Raw genomic sequence first — 5,520 nt, forward strand, 5'->3', positions numbered from 1 at the left:
TTATTCTGTTTGAAAGCTCCCGCCAATCTCCTTTATAGTCTATGTCCCGTTTCTTCTTTCTTTTATCCCCATTTCCTCCAACCTCATCATCTTCTACTTCTTCATCCTCGTCTTCTGATGCTGGATAATCGCAGCATTTGTTTACATCTGCATCAGCTGGCCATATCCCAATATCACTTCCTGCAAAAATAATATCGGATTTTATATTTTGACTATTATAAGAATTGGAAGCAAAGCAATAGGGAAAACCTGGCAAACCCTGCGGAGATGTGATTTATGAGTCTGATGGCAGAGAGTGATAACCCACTTTAACAGACAAAATTATCTTTGTCTTTCCAACCCTGATAACAACCAGGGTCCACACGGATACCTCGCCTCGGAGGTCGAAGTAATGCCCTGCCTTTGATATTGATAATAATATTTACTGTTGGAAACTTCATATTTTCTCTACTAGCAGGCTCCACACCTCCTACATCGACGCGGACGCACTGCCATAGCACATGAACGAGTTATGAACCTCAATTTTGTCTTGTCTATTCAAATTGGAATGTAAACATGCATACAGATCAATTTAACAGACCTTTATCTTTTACGAAGAACAGTATGTTTCTGTAATCTTCAGGTAGGTCCTCCCATTGCATTTCATTAAACCATCATCAATAGCTTGAAAAATATGTCTGCAGGTGCAAGTTGGTCCTCTGATGTTCAGTTGGTGGGGCTCAGACCGGTGAGAGGATTTCACATAGAATACTCCATCAACGACCTTGCACACTTTGCTTGACCGTTTACCTTCTAAAATTACTGGCTGTTGTTCAAAAAATCAAACCAAGAGAGAACACATAATATTTTGTCGCTTTATAATTCAAATTATTACAAAAAAATACTCGATTCTCCAGAAATTTGCCTTGCACATATTATGTAGTGATATAGCACCAAGTTAGTGTCGTCGTTTTAAGCGGGTTTGAAACTTTTAACTCACCCTTATCGTATTTCAGTCGAAGTTTTCTCTTCTTTTTCCACCAATCCCAGAGAAGTTTGAGTGGAAGAGTAATTAATGAGGGAAACGTAGAGTAACACTGATGAAGACAGAGAGTTACCACTAAATGGGAGAGTAACTACTGAGCATGAGGGAAATGTAGAGTATCACTGACGAAGACAGAGAGTTAATACTGAGTGGGAGAATAACTTCTGAAGGAAATGTCTAGAGTAACACTGATGAAGATAGAGAGTTAACACTGATTGGGAGAATAACTACTGAGGGAAAGACAGAGAAGTTAACAGAGAGTTAACTCTCAGTGTGAGAGTAACTACTGAGTACTGAGGGAAATGTAGAATAACACTGATGAAGACAGAGAGTTAATACTGAGTGGGAGAGTAGCTACTGAGGGAAATATAGAATAACACTGACGAAGACAGAGAGTTAATACTTAGTGGGAGAATAACTACTGAGCATGAGGGAAATGTAGAGTATCACTGACAAAGACAGAGAGTTAATACTGAGTGAGGGAATAACTTCTGAAGGAAATGTCTAGAGTAACACTGGTGAAGATAGAGAGTTAACACTGATTGGGAGAATAACTACTGAGGGAAAGACAGAGAAGTTAACAGAGAGTTAACTCTCAGTGTGAGAGTAACTACTGAGTACTGAGGGAAATGTAGAATAACACTGACGAAGACAGAGAGTTAATACTGAGTGGAAGAGTAGCTACTGAGGGAAATGTAGAGTATCACTGACGAAGACAGAGAGTTAATACTGAGTGGGAGAATAACTGCTGAGGGAAATGTAGAGTAATACTGACGAAGACAGAGAGTTAATACTGAGTGGGAGAATAACTACTGAGGGAAATGTAGAGTAATACTGACGAAGACAGAGAGTTAATACTGAGTGGGAGAATAACTACTGAGCAAAATATAGAGTAACACTGACAAAGACAGAGAGTTAACTCTCAGTGTGATAGTAACTACTGAGGGAAATATAGAGTAACACTGACGAAGACAGAGAGTTAATACTGAGTGGGAGAATAACTAAGATGAGAGAAATGTAGAGTAACACTGATGACGACAGAGAGTTAAAACTGAGTGAAAGAGTAACTACTGAGAGAAATGTAGAGTTACACTGATAGAGACAGAGAGTTAACTCTCAGTGTGAGAGTAACTATACTGAGGGAAATGTAGAATAACACTGATGAAGACAGAGAGTTAATACTGAGTGGGAGAGTAGCTACTGAGGGAAATATAATAGAGTAACACTCACGAAGACAGAGAGTTAATACTGAGTCGAGTGGGAGATTAACTTCTGAAGGAAATGTCTAGAGTAACACTGATGAAGATAGAGAGTTAACACTGATTGGGAGAATAACTACTGAGGGAAATATAGAGTAACACTGACGAAGACAGAGAGTTAATACTGAGTGGAAGAATAACTGCTGAGAGAAATGTAGAGTAACACTGATGAAGACAGAGAGCTAGAGTTAATACTGCGTGGGAGAATAACTACTGAGAGAAATGTAGAGTAACACTGATGAAGACAGAGAGTTGATACTGAGTGGGAGAATAATTACTGAGAGAAATGTAGAGTAATACTGACGAAGACAGAGAGTTAATACTGAGTGGGAGAATAACTACTGAGCGAAATATAGAGTAACACTGACGAAGACAGAGAGTTAACTCTCAGTGTGAGAGTAACTACTGAGGGAAATGTAGAATAACACTGATGAAGACAGAGAGTTAATACTGAGTGGGAGAGTAGCTAGTGAGGGAAATATAGAGTAACACTGACGAAGACAGAGAGTTAACTCTCAGTGTGATAGTAACTACTGAGGGAAATATAGAGTAACACTGACGAAGACAGAGAGTTAATACTGAGTGGGAGAATAACTAAGATGAGAGAAATGTAGAGTAACACTGATGACGACAGAGAGTTAAAACTGAGTGAAAGAGTAACTACTGAGAGAAATGTAGAGTTACACTGATAGAGACAGAGAGTTAACTCTCAGTGTGAGAGTAACTATACTGAGGGAAATGTAGAATAACACTGATGAAGACAGAGAGTTAATACTGAGTGGGAGAGTAGCTACTGAGGGAAATATAATAGAGTAACACTCACGAAGACAGAGAGTTAATACTGAGTCGAGTGGGAGATTAACTTCTGAAGGAAATGTCTAGAGTAACACTGATGAAGATAGAGAGTTAACACTGATTGGGAGAATAACTACTGAGGGAAATATAGAGTAACACTGACGAAGACAGAGAGCTAGAGATAATACTGAGTGGAAGAATAACTGCTGAGAGAAATGTAGAGTAACACTGATGAAGACAGAGAGCTAGAGTTAATACTGAGTGGGAGAATAACTACTGAGAGAAATGTAGAGTAACACTGATGAAGACAGAGAGTTGATACTGAGTGGGAGAATAATTACTGAGAGAAATGTAGAGTAATACTGACTAAGACAGAGAGTTAATACTGAGTGGGAGAATAACTACTGAGCGAAATATAGAGTAACACTGACGAAGACAGAGAGTTAACTCTCAGTGTGAGAGTAACTACTGAGGGAAATGTAGAATAACACTGATGAAGACAGAGAGTTAATACTGAGTGGGAGAGTAGCTACTGAGGGAAATATAGAGTAACACTGACGAAGACAGAGAGTTAATACTGAGTGGGAGAATAACTTCTGAACGAAATGTCTAGAGTAACACTGATGAAGATAGAGAGTTAACACTGATTGGGAGAATAACTACTGAGGGAAATATAGAGTAACACTGATGAAGACAGAGAGTTAATACTGAGTGGAAGAATAACTGCAGAGAGAAATGTAGAGTAACACTGATGAAGACAGAGAGTTAATACTGAGTGGAAGAGTAACTACTGAGAGAAATGTAGAGTAACACTGATGAAGACAGAGAGTGAACAATGAGTAGGGGGACATAAAATATGAAGTGCATGATAGTTGAATTACTCACACTGTAACTTTGATGTTATTCGATGAACCAACAAATCTCACATAGGCACAGAATTTAGTGATCGTTACATCGTTTGCAACACCAATAAAAACCTGAAAAATGGAAGTAATGATGTACTATTATCTCTACTATAGTTCAGAGAATTGTTTCTGTCTGTACGACCGCCCACGTGCAAATTAGATGAGAAATAGGAAGTTGCATAGTAACCATGGTAACGAAGATTGTTGTTCCCACGTGCACGTGCAAGGATTTGAGAGAGGCATTTTGATCGGTTTTTGTTATTACGTGGTGTTAAGTGCGAGCTATATTTTAAGTGCGGCTGTATCTTCGGTTGTGATGAATATTTTTTTGATGCGATAGAAACTGACTACCAAAGAATAGTATTAGCTTCCTCCCTGTGACCACGGGTTTTCTAGTATAATTATGTAGGGGACAAGGTTACAACGAAACAGAACATCTTACAATCATCAAAAAGCGAAGATTTTATATCAAGATTAATATACAATGTAATATATTATATTTTATATAATATATTGATATTATATAAAGGATCATAGCAAGTATGTTGAACCTGATCATAACAATTTGAGGTTTCAATACTTACGTCTCACATACCTAAAGCCAGTCAATATCTGTTTCAATGTTTCTATCATGGCAGTCCAGAGTAACTATAGCTGTATTCTCTTGCATGTTTATTATCAGTTTCGCATCAATGAGGCAGAAGGAAGTCACTGACGAAACGTATGCATTCAGCATTGCACAACTTGCAATGCACCTATTATGTTGGTAACCGTTGATGCTGTCTGCCAATTCATCACAGCAGATGAAAAAGCACTCGAAACAACAACCATGTAGCTCTTTCAAATTCAAGCTGTATAACTATAGTCTATAATGCATATTATAATATGATCTACTGATGCAGGCGAAGCTAGGTCAGGAACGCAGCAATGTGAAGTGTGAACCGACGAAACCGGAAACAGGTAACCAAAGATCTCTGAATTCTCTGGTCCATTATTCAGTTCTGATGTTTCACACACACATACCTAAAATGAAGTAAATGTTATGAACGGCTATTTTTAAAAGAATACTAGAACTTGTATTATTTTTCTTCCCAATATAAAGATATACCAGTAGTTTGGCTGTTCAATATATTTTCATATTATATAAGATAACTGTATCGAGTGTACTTCTATATAACAAGAATCAGCTCTACAAAAGAGAATTGGAGTTGCTAAAAAATAGCAAAAAAAAACAAATACATCTAAGTTGAGGTCAAACACAATGAAAAGTTTTCCAATGTGAAATTAATAGAAACATTTCCAACGGAAGTTTTTTAGAGGGTGAGACCTTTTTTAAATAAATTGACTGTCTAAAACAGAATCTAAGTAAACTATAGGTAAAAATATAATATTAATCATAAGCTAAAATGTACTAATCTTTGTATTCTAAATGGGGAAAAAGAAGAAACATTGTCAGTCAGTCGAGAAAATTGTCAGTCAGGCTATATGGCAGCTTTGTAGATGTTGTGACTATGCTAGTAGTGGTCCCAGGCTTGCG

At 37.6% G+C, this 5,520-nt stretch overlaps 1 long non-coding RNA gene across 2 annotated transcripts; it reads right to left on the reverse strand.

The window, feature by feature from the left end:
* LOC134814256 (uncharacterized) lies at window positions 1-5,014 on the reverse strand. Of its 2 annotated transcripts, none has more exons than XR_010160134.1 (5): window positions 4,579-5,014; window positions 3,964-4,055; window positions 980-1,076; window positions 581-792; window positions 1-180 (listed from the first exon to the last, which is right to left on the reverse strand). It is a non-coding gene; the product is annotated as an uncharacterized LOC134814256 (long non-coding RNA). The 2 variants fall into 2 exon arrangements; XR_010160133.1 differs by having other exon boundaries at window positions 4,568-5,014.
* Window positions 5,015-5,520: the final 506 nt, after the last annotated feature.

The sequence above is a fragment of the Bolinopsis microptera genome, chromosome 4, assembly GCF_026151205.1.
Source record: "Bolinopsis microptera isolate Bmic1 chromosome 4, MBARI_Bmic_1.0, whole genome shotgun sequence".
Lineage (NCBI taxonomy): Eukaryota > Metazoa > Ctenophora > Tentaculata > Lobata > Bolinopsidae > Bolinopsis > Bolinopsis microptera.